This window comes from Acomys minous, assembly GCF_964271855.1.
Source record: "Acomys minous genome assembly, chromosome: 18".
In the NCBI taxonomy this organism is placed as follows: Eukaryota; Metazoa; Chordata; class Mammalia; order Rodentia; family Muridae; genus Acomys; species Acomys minous.
Genome location: NC_140501.1, coordinates 2,561,207 through 2,576,012, shown reverse-complemented (window position 1 = coordinate 2,576,012; position 14,806 = coordinate 2,561,207). Strand labels below are relative to the sequence as shown.

General features: G+C 50.7%; 1 pseudogene across 1 annotated transcript; it reads left to right on the top strand.

Annotated features, from left to right (window-relative positions):
* Window positions 1–13,591: 13,591 nt before the first annotated feature.
* Window positions 13,592–14,790, top strand: LOC311589088 (heterogeneous nuclear ribonucleoprotein A1-like 2; annotated as a pseudogene). Its single transcript has one exon. The product of its transcript is annotated as a heterogeneous nuclear ribonucleoprotein A1-like 2 (transcript).
* Window positions 14,791–14,806: the final 16 nt, after the last annotated feature.

The window sequence follows — 14,806 nt, the reverse complement described above, 5'->3', positions numbered from 1 at the left end:
TATCTCCTCTGTCATGTCCTCCTTTTATTTCACCCAAGATAGTATCTTACTTATGTTAGAAGAAAGGAGAATTTTATTGTGCAGAGAACAGATAGTCTGGTTATGGCACTCAACTCTGCTCTTGGGTTCTATCTGAGCCACCGAATGTTTTCAGTTCTAGGAACTCAGTGGGCTTTCTGAATAATGTCCCTGATGCCAGGAGGTCAGGAGGGTTCACTGCAACCTGACAGGACACCCGACTCCCGTGTGAAGCGAGTACCCTGCGGTGGGAGCGTCCTGCGGTGGGGGCGTCCTGCGGTGGGGGCGTCCTGCGGTGGGGGCGTCCTGCGGTGGGGGCGTCCTGCGGTGGGGGCGTCCTGCGGTGGGGGCGTCCTGCGGTGGGGGCGTCCTGGGGTGGGGGCGTCCTGGGGTGGGGGCGTCCTGCGGTGGGGGCGTCCTGCGGTGGGGGCGTCCTGCGGTGGGGGCGTCCTGGGGTGGGGGCGTCCTGCGGTGGGGGCGTCCTGCGGTGGGGGCGTCCTGGGGTGGGGGCGTCCTGGGGTGGGGGCATCCTGCGGTGGGGGCGTCCTGGGGTGGGGGCGTCCTGCGGTGGGGGCGTCCTGCGGTGGGGGCGTCCTGGGTTGGGGGCGTCCTGCGGTGGGGGCGTCCTGGGGTGGGGGCGTCCTGCGGTGGGGGCGTCCTGCGGTGGGGGCGTCCTGGGTTGGGGGCGTCCTGCGGTGGGGGCGTCCTGGGGTGGGGGCGTCCTGCGGTGGGGGCGTCCTGCGGTGGGGGCGTCCTGCGGTGGGGGCGTCCTGGGGTGGGGGCGTCCTGCGGTGGGGGCGTCCTGCGGTGGGGGCGTCCTGCGGTGGGGGCCTTCCCATTACCTGTCTAGGCAGAAGTAAATCCATCAAATGAAGACCCAAGAAAAGGCTCCGAGGAAACCTGAATTGCGCGTGTAACGTACTGAATTTCAAGTTGGCGTTTTTTAGTTTTAAAAAGTAAAATCCGATTTCTTTATAAGTGACTGCACACGGTCTGGGAGGAATGAGGCCCCCGGGGAAACAGCTCGTGTGAGTGGCCCCATGCTAAGAAAGCAGAACTTTGGAGGCCAAAAGACCCCTGGTTGACGCTAGGGCCACTAATAGCAGCTGGTGAGAAAAGGACAAGAAACTGGCCTGCTTTATAATAAAGTCGCCAGCTCTTGCGACAAGGAACCCACCACAGGAACGTTAAAGTATTCATGACAGCCCTGTCCGTGTGACCCAGCTCTCTACCTCCGTGTCTCAGTCCCCTGCCCGCAACTACAGGGGGATTGAGTTGTTCCCAATACTCAAACTTCGGAGACATCCCCAAGCCCCAGCAAATGTTGATTTGCCAGTTAACTTTATTATGAGTCCATGAATAAAGCCAACAATGACATCCTCTAGCTAGGTAACGGTACCCAGCTCTGGAGGTGGAGGGAGGAGGTTTCATTCTATCTCTGGACAGCCTGCAATGGACAAAAAACCGGTGGGAGTGATGAGCTGTCTACTTTACTCAAGCCATCCTATTCAAAGGATAAATTCTTCCAGAAAGTCTGCCCATCCTCAGAGACACGCCCAGAAGGCATGTTTTATCCGCTGTCTGGGAAGCCCTGACCCATTCCTTCTGATTTAGTCATCACAGAAACACACAATGGAGGAAAATGTCAATCCTGAGGAGAGAGATGAGTTACCAAACGCTCCACATAGGAGGGTAGACCAGATGTTCCAGAGATCCAGATAGATCAGGGAACCCAGGGAAAGTTCATGTACAAAGAGATATTTATTCTGGACCTTGAAGAAGAGACGAAATTCCATCTGGGAATTATGAGACGTAGGCTCGGTGCCACACAGAGAGACTAGGAACTCAGACTCAGAGAGAGGGGGGGGGAGGAGGGAGGGAGGGAGGCAGGGAGGGAGGGAGGGAGAGAGAGAGAGAGAGAGAGAGAGAGAGAGAGAGAGAGAGAGAGAGAGAGAGAGAGAGTGAGTCATGGTTGAGTGCAGGCATCAGACGGTCAGCTCTGTCTGCAGGTGGAGAGCAGCAGGCTAGCTTGGAGAGGGTCGCCTGCACTGGCTGACTGTGGTCAGGCTGGGGAAGTCTGCACGGAACCCGTAGAGGTGTTCGTGCCTGAAAGAACACGGCCAGAGGCGATTTCGGGAACTCTGGTCCCCCACATCCTTACAGTGCACTGAACTAAACGGTTGCCTTACACATTGGACAATGTCTAGCTCCCGTTTCACTAGTAATGATCACTCCTTGCCAGAGACCAGAACTAGCCCTGACTAGAGCCCACCGTATTTCCCATCTGAGGAGGATTTTGAAGGATCTGTCGCTATTAGCCATATTATTGATTATATAAGGGGTGGGGAACTTGAAAACTAGGGGTATCATTTTTTTGTATCATCTTTTGTATTTGTGTTTCTTGAAATTTGGGCTAAAGGTATTCACAAATAGCCATTTAAAACATTTTTAAAAGGTTTGTGAGTTAAAAAAAAAAAAAGATTTGTGAGTTTTAGTACACCACATGTGCGCAGCACCCAAAGCCAGAGAGCAATGAGCACTCTAGTCCCACAGACCGCATTTTTTAAAAAGAGTCATTTATTATTATACAGTATTCTGCCCGAATGTGCACCCGTCCCTACCACAAGAAGGCATCAGATCTCATTATAGATGGTTGTGAGCCACCATGTGGTTGCTGGGAATTGAATTCAGGACCTTTGGAAGAGCAGCCAGTACTCTTAACCTCTGAGCCATCGCTCCAGCCTGACAGCATTTTATTTTACACAAACCTATGTATCACTTACAATCGCATTTGAAAACATTAATGTACATAATTATTATTTTAAAAGCCCCTGCAGGAGGACTAGCCATTAATGATACTTATATGGCATGACCAGCTGGCCTGGAAAGGCTGTCACTCACTCAGATTCATTGCTAGTGAGTGGTGGGGCCAGGATTTGAACCTCAGCATCTAGCTGTCCAGAGCCCAAACCTATGGGTCCCAGTGGTGTGCACTGAGAACTTGAAGTGATGAGCGGCTCTCTCAAGGAAAGCAGACGCCAGGGAGAGGGAATCCAATCTCTAAAACCCGCATAAAAAAATCTGAGGGTAGCCAAGGACTAGTAATGCATGCCTTTAATCAGAGCAAGTTCCAGGATAGACCTGCACAGAGAAACCCTGTCTCAATAAAATAAAATAATTGGGGTATGTCGTGCACCTGTAATTTTCATATCATCCCTGGGGCTTGCTGGCCACCTAGTCAAGTTGTTGAGAGCCTGGGCAATGAGACAACCTGACTCAAAAACAAGGCAGATGGTAAGAAACAACACCAAGACTAAGCTCTGACCTTTGGACATGCATGCACACAGCACACACGCGTTATACGCACACCCCACCACCCTGTCAGACATCGCAGCCTCTACTGGCTAAATGAAGTGGGTTCACACCTTGGTCATTGGCATGAGAAGGGTGATATTGGCACTTCTAGAGCTTATGTTTCTTTTTCCTCTTCTTCTGGTTAGGCACCCCAAAACCTCCAATGATGCTGGGACCTCTGTTTCGTTGCTCTGGTGTTACTGTGACCAGACTCCCCAACAGCAACGGCTGAGGGAGGAAGGGATTATTTTGTCTCATGGGCTCAGAGGAGTCAGTCCATCTTAGTGACAACATGGTAGGGTTCTTGGAACATGACATGCTCCTTATATCACAGCAGAGAGAGAAAATGTGAGTCCATCCTGGGGCCTAGGCTATCACCTTCAAAATCTACCTTCTTAGGTCCCGGCTCCCAAAGGCTCTTCCCAAACAATGCCACCACACATGGGATGGCTCAGACTACGAGCCTATGGGAGCCATTGTAAATTCAAGCCACGTCTGTGTCTCCTGCCAGATACTACAGCCTAGGTCCTTGAGTGACAATATAGGGTGAGCAGCTTGCTTCTTGCCATAGCTTGAATATGAAATAGCCTTTATAGTCTCATGTGTTATGTGTGGTCAATTTAGTGACAATATTACAGGAAGTTAATGTAATTTTAGGAGTTGGGATTTAGTTAAAAGTAGCAGGTTAATGAGGCAGATCCATGGCGGTGATGGTGGGAGCTGTCTTAGTTACTTTTAAATCCTGTGATCAAGTACCACAACCACGGCAAATTATAAAAAAAGCATTTAGGCTAGGTGGTGGTGGCACACACCTTTAATTCCAACATTCAAGAGGTAGAAACAGGTGGATTTCTAGTTTGGGGCCAACCTAGTTTTTGGAGTGAGTTCCAGGACAGCCAGAGCTACACAGAGAAACCTTGTCTGGAAAAAAAAAGAAAGAAAGAAAGAAAGAAAGAAAGAAAAGAAAAGAAAAGAAAAAGAAAGGGAAAAATGCATTTAATTTCAGGTTCACATTCCAGAGGGTACTAGAGCCCACAACCATCATGGTAGGGAGCATGGCAACAGACAGGCAGGCCGACAGGCAGACAGGCAGGCAGGCAGGCAGGCAGGCAGGGAGGCCGACAGGCAGGCCGACAGGCAGGCAGGTAGGCAGGCCGGTAGGCAGATAGGCAGGCAGGTAGGCAGGCCGACAGGCAGACAGGCAGGTAGGCAGGCAGACAGGCAGGCAGGCAGACAGGCAGACAGGCAGGCAGGCAGGCAGGCAGGCAAGCAGACAGGCAGGCAAGCCGACAGGCAGACAGGCAGACAGGCAGACAGGCAGGCAGGCGGACAGGCAGGCAGGCGGACAGGCAGGCAGGCGGACAGGCAGGCGGACAGGCAGACAGGCAGACAGGCAGGCACTGGAGCAGTAGCTGAGAACTCATATCTGATGCACAGCAGGAGGCAGAGAGAGAGCTAACTGGGAATGGAGTGGGCTTGAAAACTCAGGCCTGCCCCCTCCCCATGGCACACCTCCCCCAACAAGGCCACACCTCCTAGTCCTTCCCAAACAGGTCCACTGACTGCATGAGCCCATAGGGCCATTCTCATTCAGGCCACCACAGGAGGTGTTCTGTCCCCTGAGGTGTTCTCTGCTGTCTGACTCAGAGGATGTAGAGAAGCTCCCTGCCAACTATTCCTGGCGCCACAACATCCTGTGGAAAGCTGTGGTGGTTTGAATGAGAATGGCGCTAGGGTCTAGTAGATTTGCACGCTTCCTCATCAGGGAGTCGAATTGTTTGAAAGGAGAGGATTTCAAGGACTAGGAGGTGTGGCCTCGTTGGAGGAAGTGTGCCATGGGGGTGGTCAAAATCCCATGCCAGGCCTCCAGCATCTCTCTCTCTCTCTCTCTCTCTCTCTCTCTCTCTCTCACACACACACACACACACACACACACACACACACACACACACCTTGCTTCCATAAGAGTAGCCTTGGTCAATGGTGTCTCTCCACAGCAGTAGCTGACTGAGCCAACCCTGAACAATACAGTTCCCACCAACCCGCACTGCGTCATGACTCTTGCTTCGGTCCTGACCACAGGATCTGAACGTTGTGTGCTAGGCAGTACACTTCTGACAAACCCGTGTCATACTGCTTAGAGTCCAGTGATGTTGTTAGCCAAACTGTAGGTGACACCTACCCTGCGTCGGAACCCCAGGTCCCTAGCACACTAGATACAAGTGTTTCCCTTGCACTTAACTAATGCTGGTGCTGCTCTTCTCACCCATGGGCCCGGATCCCACAACCCAGTCTTTATCTCACTGTTCATGCATGGGAGACGGCTGTGAGAAAAACAGCAAGCTGTGTCTGGTGAGGCGCTACCCCTCAGAGGTCTCTGCCTTACTAGCTTGCACAGTTCAGTCTCTTCAGGCGACAGTCACATGCTGAGCAACTCCTGGAACTGGAAATGAGACCAGTGGGTTTACAGTAAGGAGAAGTGAAGAGTCCTCTGAGGAAGCCGCTATTCACAAGGGAGGAAGTCAGCGCCTCTGCGGCCCGTGCTAACGGGCCCTGTGCTCCACCACACCTTGGGAAGTATCCCGAATCGTTCCCACCATTTCTCCCACGTGTGCTTTGAGATTGAGAACTATCAGCACAGAAGAGCCTAAAGACCAGCACCAGAACTTTCCACCACATCACCAGCCTCCCAGAGGGGCACACATCTCCCACACACCTCTCAGGTTCTCGCCTCACGTCCTCAGGGAGAGACGCGCAAGCTTCATTCTATCTGCGTAGGAAATGAGTCAGAGTGCAAAGCAGCCATCCGGACACAGCGGCTGAACTCTCAAGCACCCTCAGAAGACTTAGGGAGTGAATTTCTCAGGCAGCTCAAACTTACCAGATGTGCTTTCATCAACCTCGCTGCATAGATTTTATGGCTTAGCAATAAAGTGAGGCGACAGGGGTCTGGGTATTGTCCTCTCAGTATCTGCTGCTGGAGCAGCCAGGGGCAAAGACCACAGCTGCCTGATAAGCCTGTGTGTCAGTGAGAGCTGTGCCTCTTCCCGCTCCCTGCTGACAGCCCCAGGAAGAATGTGTAGCCCTCTGCTCCAAGCAGAAATGGCTCTGGAGCCATCAAGAGCCATGCGCCCCTGGGGCCATGCGTGCATTTTTGTGGAAAAACAACTGCAAACAAATTGCTCCTCTCCGCAGCCTGGGGTTTCCTGAGACCCCAGCACTCACAGGCCGTTGTTCACGCATCAATCTGAAAGGCCTGGCATTTTGTCAGAACCTGCGTTCCTCTTGTGGAAAATATCAACTGGCGCATAAATGATTGAGCATGATGTTCTCTTGGGGACATTATAATCCAGGCTCTCCAGATGGCAGTCACATATCTAATGATGCATAGAATAATTTTAGGGACCTGAGTCCCAATTTTCAAGAGGCCCCCCCAAAGGAGATACTGGTGGTGCCCCACAGTCACAGACATAGGCAAGTTCATGCTTCTGCAAGTTAAATTGGAGCCAAGAAGAATATAACTATCAAAAGACCTCGTGAGCTGGGAAGTACTAAGTGCGTGTCATTGCTCTAGTGAAAACACTTACTGTACTTACACAGTATGCTGGGCACTGCTTTCATACACTTACACTCTTCAGCAGGCCAGTTGCAGTCCGTAAAGCACATATGCTAGCACTTGACAGGTAATATGTGTGTGTGTGTGTGTGTGTGTGTGTGTGTGTGTGTGTGTGTTGGATCCCCTGGAACTGCAGTTGGAGGCAGCTCTGAGCCTCCATGTGGGTGCTGGGAACTGAACCCCAGTCATCTGCATGAGCAGTCAGTGCCTTTCACTCTGAGCCAACTGTCCAGCTCCCTAGGTTTCTAAAAGAAGGTCAAGAGGTAACGTTTGAAACTTGTATGTGAGATGAAGCCAAGTTAGCCCCAGAAGGGAGGGGTTGACGCTGTTCACACACTGAGGCTGGAGGAGGCCTCACCCAGCAGGTGCAGCTGATCAGAGGCCTGAGGGGTGGGAAAGAGAGAGCCGGGAGACACGGGGAACCAGCGGGCGAGGCAGTGAACGTGGGAGGCACAGCGTGCAGGCATCGTGTGCAGCCCTTGGCTTGAGTGAGGGGATTCCAGAGGGATGATACTATGAGCAACTAATATAGAAAAAGAGGGGGGCTCTGTTAATCCCACAAGAAGAAGACCACTACCACAAGTTTTGAGCCAACTCTGAAACAAGTTTTATTAAATATTAGCCAGGATGGGGGGCTGGAGAGATGGCTCAGCGGTTAAGAGCATTGTCTGCTCTTCCAGAGGTCCTGAGTTCAATTCCCAGCAACCACATGGTGGCTCACAACCATCTATAATGAGATCTGGTGCCCTCTTCTGGTGTGTGGGTGTACATGCAAGCAGAGTGCTGTGTATGTAATAAATAAATCTTTAAAAAAATATATTGGCCAGGACAACGAACACTGGCCAGGTCCGGGTTCCCAGAGAATGGCCGCGGTTACATTAGTCAGGTGCTTGTGAAGGCGAAACCCATAAGGCCACATGTTTCCTGCCTTCTTCCAGCTGGGGACAAGCATGCATCCTGACATACGTGTGCACTTCCTGCCTGTGAGTAATCACACACATCCCCCGTGCAGTTGGAGCAACCAACCTTGTTTACAGAAGTGAAAACATGTGGCTTGTTATCTTTCATGAACAGCAGCCACCCCAGCATTCCAGGAAGCTATCTGTCCTTGGACAAGTGGGAGTTCCGGGGTAGAGGCGTTTATTCTATGGATTTCTTTCTTTCTTCCTTTAAGATTTATTTATTATGTATTCGGTGTTCTGCCTGCATGCACACTTGCATGACAGAAGAGGGCACCAGATCTCATTATGGATGGTTGTGAGCCACCATCTGGTTGCTGGAAATTTAACTCGGGACCTTTGGAAGAACAGCTAGTGCTCTTAACCTCTGAGCCGTCTCTCTAGCCCTGTCTTAAAGCACAGTAATCTAAATTGAAAACATCCATTACAGCTCTTAGCATACTCTGTCACTTAAAAGAGTGAAACACCATCAACAGAAGCCAGTAAGAAGCAAAGCGTCAGAAGGAAGAAAGCTGAGACAGGAGATGCCCCTGAAGTGTCAAGAGACAAGTGTGCTCACACACGAACGGGACTAGACACCTGCCTCCCCTGCCACGGGAAAACAGGTCTCACTTGGCTGAAACGCCTATCTTGCGAAGGGAACATTTACAACTGTAGGCAAATATATTTGTGACATTCATGTGACCTCAATGAATGACAACATCTCTTAAATATGTGAATCACACTAACCATTTTCAAAACCCTAAAAGTCACTATCAGAAGTGTAGACAGAGCACATGCCTTTAACCTCACAACTCAAGAAGCTAAGGCACCAGCTCTCTGTAAGTTTGCAGCCAACCGGGTCTGCACCGAAAGATGCTGGCCAGCCAGAGCTACACAGTGAGGCCCAGTCTCAAAAAATAAAAGCAAAACAAACAACTACAACAGCAAACTCCACAGGAAAACACAAAAGTGTAGGCAGGGGCTCAGCAGGTGAAGGCGTCTGCCACCATGCCTAACAAACTAAGTTCGAATCCCGGGAGCCAGGAGTAGGAGAACTAACTCCCACCAGTTGGCATTTGACTTCCCTACAAATGTACTGTAACACACTCACTCTGATGCACTTAGACACACCCACCCCACGCGTGCACACATAAAATAAATTTTAAAAATGGTTTTCTAAAAGGGCGTATAAAGCACAACTGGGAGGAATTTCTGAATGGTGCAGAAGGTGTAAAGAATGCCTATGAGGCGGCGAGACAAAGGCGCATAAAACTGCGAGAGGAACAAAAGAGGATGGCATAGGGCGCACCCCTGAGAGGAAATACAAGCGAGCGACAACACACGAAACAACGTTCAGCCTCATTAATAATTTTGAAAAACGCAAATTTAATCTTCAAATGAGAACATTTCGCACCTACCAGGTTGGCATTAGTTTTTAAAATTCTGATGATACATAAGACCGAGAAAGGGTAGAAAATGTAGGAACGATCCCTCGCTGACTGTGGTACTATGTGATTGGTGGTCTGGGCCTAGAGATGGCTCAGCAGTTAATAGCTTTTACCGCTTGTCTTAGTGTTTTGTTGCAGTGAAGAGACCCCACGACCATGACAACGCTAATAAGAGAAGGCATTTGACTGGAGTTTGCTCATACTTCCGGAGGTTTAGTCCGTTCTCACTGTGGGCATGCAGGCAGGCGTGGTGATGGCAAAGTGAATGACGGCCCTCTATGTGGATCTTCGGGCAGCAGGAAGAGAAAGCCTCTGCTCCTGGCATGGGGCCTTGAAGCCTCAACGCCCACCCCCAGCGACACATTTCTCCAACAAGGCCACACCCACTTTCACAAGGCCACACCCACTTTCACAAGGCCACACCTCCTAATACTTACAAATAGCTCCACCCCCTGTTGACCAAGCATTCAAATCTATGGGCCTGACAGGGGCCCGTTCTTATTCACTGTTCTTGCAGTGGCGCCACACTGAGTTACTTCATTAGGTCACAGCTGCCTGTAACTTGAGCTTCGGGGCACCCGATGCCCTTTTCTGGCATCCATAGGCTTGTGCGCACGCACGCACACACACACACACACATACATATACATGTACACACATGCACACACACAAACACACACACAATTAAAAGTAATCTGTTTAAATTGGCATGGTGATTTTTGGGGATAATTTTGGTATGATCCAATAAATCTGAAGATGTGTGTTGCCTGTACTCAGCAGTCCCCGAGAGAAATGCTTGCCCATGTGCATCAGGTAACCAGAGAAAGATGACAGTAGCAATGCTGTTTGGGATAGCAAAAAGAAAACAGCACAAAAGGCGCCCCGAGAACAGATGATTATCCAACCAGAGATTCCAAGGCAGCCGGGCACTGTGGCTGCACTCTCAGCTCTCCAGAGGCAGGAGGATTGAGTTCATGCTCAGACAGAGATGTGGTAAATTCCTGGTCAGATTGGACTAAACAGCAAGGGCTTGCCTCACACAAAACAAACAAAAAAGGTTTGTTTTAATCCCGAGCAATTAAAACAATTTCTATTTCAGGTGAATGCCATTCCCTTATATGTGTAGTTTCTCAGAATAAAGTCACTTGGCTCCATTTTTTTTTTTGCATTGGTTCAACTGTGCATTGGTTCAATCTTTCAAGCCCGTGACCTGCATAACTCATAAATGCAAAGAGAAAGATGGCTTCCTCAAAACCGGTCTCACATCTCATGATTTAAACTATGATATTCACAAGTGCCCTCCACGTGATTGCAAACGTGTGGAGATTATGTCCATTAAGATTTCTCAAAGGCAAGCCAGGCATGGTGGCACAGACCTTTAATCCCAGCACTCAGGAGGCAGAGGCAGGCGGATCTCTGTGAGTTCAAGGCCAGCCTGGTCTACAAAGTAAGTCCAGGACAGCCAAGGCTACACAGAGAAACCCTGCCTCGAAAACCAAAACCGTACATATAGTGTGGTGGATTAACTGAGATGCCCCCGCCGCCATAGTCTCCATTTGAATGGTCTCTAGTTGGTAGAACTGTTGGGTAGGTTCAGAAAGTGTGGCTGTGCTGGAGGAAGGATGCCATTGTAGGTAGGCTTTGAGAATGTAAAGCCCTGTACCACTTCTCATTGGCCGTCTCTGCTTGCGGTGTGAGCGGCGTCTCCTGGCTGCCTGTGCCACCTGCGCCAGCCCCGGTGCCTGACGTTTGCCGCGGTGCTTCCCTATGTGGCAGATGACCTCTAACTCTCTGGGACTTTATGTGCAAATAAACTCTTCCATAAGTTGCTTTTGGTGATGGTATTTTATTTTTTATTTTTATTTATTATTATTGTTGTTATTATTATTATTGTTGTTGTTGTTGTTATTATTATTATTATTTTGGTTTTTCGAGACAGGGTTTCTCTGTGTAGCCCTGGCTTTCCTAGACTCCCTTTGTAGACCAGGCTGGTCTCAAAATCACAGTGATCCGCCTGCCTCTGCCTCCCAAGCGCTGGGATTAAAGGCACATCCACAGAAAAGTAACGGACGCACCCTCATGTATCCTCACTTAGGGACTGAGACCCAGGGCGGAGAGAACATTGGAGCTGTGAGCTGAGAGAAAGAGCAATGAGGTCCAGAACGAGAAACAAACAAACAAACAACCCAAAAAACTGGAGAGGAGAGAAGAGTCTGAGGAAATGTCTCCAAAGATGGACAGGGAGAAGCACTGTATCCTTGAAGTTCATGAGCTGGGAACCAGAACCTCGGATGGGTGGTGGTGTGTGACAAGGGAGAACGTACTAAAGGTGTCACCCCATGAAGACAGTGACGCCGCTCTCAGGAGTGGGCTCTCTATGGAAGGTCTGGATACCCTCCGTTCTTCACCACCCTCTCTTGCCTGTCCACCATGACACGGCACACAGAGAAGCCACTCAGTGGATAGGCCTGCGAGCCTCAGCTCCACAGCCTCCATCATCTGGATAGGCCTGCGAGCCTCAGCTCCACAGCCTCCATCATCTGGATAGGCCTGCGAGCCTCAGCTCCACAGCCTCCATCATCTGGATAGGCCTGCGAGCCTCAGCTCCACAGCCTCCATCATCTGGATAGGCCTGCGAGCCTCAGCTCCACAGCCTCCATCATCTGGATAGGCCTGCGAGCCTCAGCTCCACAGCCTCCATCATCTGGATAGGCCTGCGAGCCTCAGCTCCACAGCCCTCATCATCTCTGCTCACTATAAACTAGCCAGGCTGTGGCTATCGCTTACAGCAATATAAAAGTGTGGCTCTCGCTTGGTCCGGGGGTCATCGGCCACGGGTCCCTGGGGACAAGGCGGCAGAAGCGATAGACTGGGGGTTGGTGGGCAGGAGGTGGGTCAGCTTCAGGGGGGCAGATGAACTTTACTTGGCGTGAATGAGGGTTATACAGAACTTTGGGGGGAGGCGGTAGGCATGTCAAAGGTGGACGAACATCACTGGCTGAAGGGCTAAGGGCCTGAGACGCCTCATTTGCATGGGGAGGCATTCCAGGAGCCCAGGTGCTTGCTGCGTGGGTTTTTATCTGGAGAGAGGGAGTTGAACCTTTAATTTCCTGACTGGCTACATGACATTCCTCAGGAGGACGGGGGGGGGGGGGGGGGGGGGGGGGGGCGGGGTCCTGTGGCAGAGAAGAGGAAGTCTTCCTGACAAAAAGGGTCTTCCATTTTGTGCTGAGCTCAGGGCTCTCCTGTCATGGCAGGCTGTGACCTTAGCAGCAGGGGTCCAGACATCTCCTCCTGTCCTGTTGTCCTGTTCTATAATGGACAGGCGTCACCATGGTCCTCGGCCTCTAAGCTGGGCATGGCTGATACTGAACCACAACCAGGTGGCAGTCATTTTTTTTTTTTTTTTTTTTTTTGCAATGCTATTATGTGCCATTTTAAAAATTGGAGGAGGCAGGGTACAATCACCAAAACACAGCATAGTCAGAGGACTGATAATGAGTAGAGGCCAGGAAAATAAGAGATTACTGAACCAACTTAATTGTTAGTGCATTTAAATCTCAGTAGCAGGTCTATACAGAGTTTTTTTTGAGAGTATTAACATTGATCTCAAACAAGATTTGATTCACTTGCATAGACACAACATTCTTTTCCCAATACTAGGCAAGTCCTCGTCCCCACCCACTCCCACCCCCTCGTGTTTGGCAGCCACTAAATTTAGTGCTCTTCTGTTTTGGAGCACAACCGTGGCAAGCGAGGCCATCTGTCACTGGAGGGACCAAGGACCATCGGTGTGAGGATGTGATCTCCTCCTGGTCAAGCGTGTCTGGACAACGGCTGCTCTCGCGGTCCGGGCAGGTCCAGGGAGCGCCATCTCTCATCTCTGCCTGGGTTGTAGTCGTTTCCTCTTCCTTGTGGAGATAGGCCTGTGAAGTAATCAGAACCTTGGCAGGAGGTGGGTGTGTCTATGCAGGAGCTTGGTTTTTTCCTTTACGTTGCAGTAAGAAAGGGGAGGGGGGGGGGCTAAAGCACGCATGCGCTAGGCCGGTAACAGTTTGATTGGCACCAGCGGTCTGTTGGTGTAGGCCCGGAAGAGAGGGAGAAGGGTAAGGGAGACGTCTGCAGGAGTCAGCTGTGTTGTAAGAAGTTTTGTTTATTCCACCTGCTTAACGTAGCTGAGGAAGGGAAATGTCACTTTAATTATGTGACCTGTGTAGGAAGACTCTCTGTGTGTCCTGGTAACCTTATAACACAGAAGCGTCTTTCTGCTGGTTGGCGTGGCCGACGAGGCATCGCTGAAGGCTCCCATGGCCCTGTCAGCATCTCTAAGACTGCAGAAGCTCTTTATTGGGGGCTGAGCTTTGAAACACCAATGATAGCCAGAGGAGCCGTTTTGAGCAATGGGGGACACTCACTGGCTAGACTCCGAGAGATCCAGGGGCTTTGGGCTTGCCACATACACCACTGTGGAGGAAGTGGATGCCACACGAATACAAGAGCACACAAGGTGGATGGAAGAGTTGTGGAACCCGAGAGAGCTGTGTCAAGAGAAGATTCTCAGAGCCCGGTTAACTGTGAAGAAGAGTTTTGTTGGTGGTGTTAAGGAAGACGCTGAAGAACATCACCTACAGGGCTACTTTGAGCAGTGTGGCAAAACTGAAGTGATTGAAACCATGACTGACAGGGGCAGTGGTAAGAAGAGGGGCTTTGCTTTTGTCACCTCTGATGACCGTGACTCTGTGAATGGCCACAACTGTGAAGTAAGAAAAGTCCTGTCAAAGCAAGAGACGGCTAGTGCCTCCTCATCCAGCCAAAGGGGTCGGAGTGGCTCTGGAAACTTTGGTGGTGGTTGTAGAGACAGTTTTGGTGCCAATGACAATTTTGGTCGAGGAGGAAACTTCAGTGATCATGGTGGCTTCGGTGGTAACCATTGTGGCGGTAGCTTTGGTGGCAGCCATAGTGGTGGTGGCTTTGGTGGCAGGCGTGGTGGCAGTGGCTTTGGTGGCAGCCATGGTGGTGGTGGCTTTGGTGGCAGCCATGGTGGTGGTGGCTTTGGTGGCAGCGGGGATGGCTATAATGGATTTAGTAACTATGGAAGCAATTTTGGAGGTGGTGGAAGCTATAGTAATTTTGGCAACCACAACAAGTCCTCAAATTTTGGACTAAGGAAGGGAGAGAACTTTGGAGCAGGAGCTCTGGCCCTCATGGTGGCGGAGGCCAGGGCTTGGCTAAACCAGCATGGCTGTGGAGGCTCGAGCAGGAAGCTATGGGTCCTCAGGGTGGGATGGTCAGGCAAAGAATGCTGTCCCACCTCCTTAGGGGGTACTCACAAAATCCTGGAACATTCCGGGGTACCTCTTTGGGCACTTCTTGTGGCTCTCCCTTGTTCCCAGTTAAATAAAGACATGCTGGTATAAACTACAGATACA